The sequence below is a fragment of the Phytophthora parasitica genome (genome assembly GCF_000247585.1).
Source record: "Phytophthora parasitica INRA-310 unplaced genomic scaffold supercont2.128, whole genome shotgun sequence".
NCBI lineage: Eukaryota > Oomycota > Peronosporomycetes > Peronosporales > Peronosporaceae > Phytophthora > Phytophthora nicotianae.
This window is the reverse complement of record NW_008649114.1, coordinates 71731-73587: the sequence shown is the minus strand read 5'-3', so window position 1 is coordinate 73587 and position 1857 is coordinate 71731.

The window sequence follows — 1857 nt, the reverse complement described above, 5'->3', positions numbered from 1 at the left end:
GATCTTCACCACCGTCGAATCGACCAGAAGCAATCTAGTGATAAATAAGCATCGCGTAGCTACCGAGGTAACTGTAATCGATTGTGAGTTCGTGCGACTTGCTTCATTACAGCTACTTCGGTCATCGCAATGCGTTTAGTTCTTGACACTGCTTGCTCTATTCGAACTTCTTCTCTGCAAAACAGGTTATATTGCTCTTGGGATGTAGATAGTTGTTTAAATGATAGCGGATCGGTAAGAATGATGTCATCTCGGCGACGCACTCTCGAGAGAGCTACATACGCAAAAGAAGTATTGGGTACTGCTTTTGAGTGGAAAACAATCTTTGCACAGGTCAAACCTTGGATCTTGTGGACTGTAATAGCACAAGCCAGTCTTAGTGGAACTCCTTCTCTGAAAACACTTAGGTCACTGGTCTTCTTCGTCCAGCTAAGGTTTCTAGGAACAACAGGTACAATATTTGCCACACCAGGTAGGAACGAAGGACCGGCGTACGAATACGTTATCTGAACAAGTATTATAGGTAATGCTAAGTCCTTACAGAAGATAAAGCCGTAGATGGCGCCGTTGGTGCCATTACAAAGACCGGCAGATTGTTCCATGTTAAAGGTTAGTGTCACAGGTGCTGCAACCACCAGTTTTACAACTCTGGAAACCGCCCGATCTCAGTTTTCGTTTGCTGTTTCGGCTTCCTCTACTAGTGCTTGGTTAGAGTCAGGTGGTATTTCTCTTTGACTTGCTAGCCGCTTGAGCTGCACGGTGTGCTTCGATCGAATTTGAACGACTGGAAAGGTACTAGACGCTAAGCTGTTCTGGTTAGCATCGGAAACATCCGCATTTAAATAGGCGATGTGTTTAGCGGTTGAAACCCATTCAGGCATCTCTGCTTTTTTCATGTATCTTGTGTTGAACAAGTCGACGTCTTCTGGTGTCGCGCACTTTTGCCGCAGCCAAATAAAAGCTGCATGCCATTCAGGGTCTGCCTTACCTTTGTTTTGGTTCGTCAAGCAACATACGTATGGAATCGTCTCCCAAGTTTCTCTTCCTAGCTGCTGTACTGAGTTGTGAATTTTCAAAGAGGGAGTCGACAGAGAGTATGGAATTACAGTGTCTAGTTGCGCTGAATCTCCTGTAAAGATAATATCACGACCTCCAAATGGCAATTGCCTGCATTTCGGCCAAATTTCCCGCATTCTCTGGTCGATCCAGTGTAGCATACCACACGAAATAACGCTAATCTCATCTATTATGACAAGGTGAACATTTTGATATTTGTCCTGTAGCCTTTTTAGTGTAGTGTGCCCACCTTTGGCAGTAGTTAAAGACTTGTATGGAGCAGAAAATGCATTGCGTGAACATGATTTTAACTCTAACGCGGAACAAATCGTTTGACCCCTGATATTGAACGCAGCCGTTCCCTGGTGAGCTAAGAGGAGGACTCGTTTGGATCTTCGTCGAGAGAGATATTGCTCATTAAACACGGTATGCAGGTCTTTGACGATGTGTTTAATTAACCAACTGTTTCCAGAGCCTCCCTCTCCGTGAATGATCATTTCCAGAGGTAGACATTCACTGTTTTCTGTGTGAACCATGAATCATTTGCGGGACTACCTCATCGCCAGTGCAAACGGAACCCACTGTGACTCGTACATAGTATCATTAACGGGGTTTTCATCGTCGTCACACACAGTGTACATGTAGTTATTGTGTTTTTGCTTTTTTCGATCAAAACATGTGTTGCCACCTACTTCTCGCTGAAGTTTAAGCCAGGGTTTAAGGTATTTTTTCACGAAGACACGAGCTCTTTCAATATCTTCGGTGGTATAATTGTATTTTGGTATCCACGCAACTTGGGTT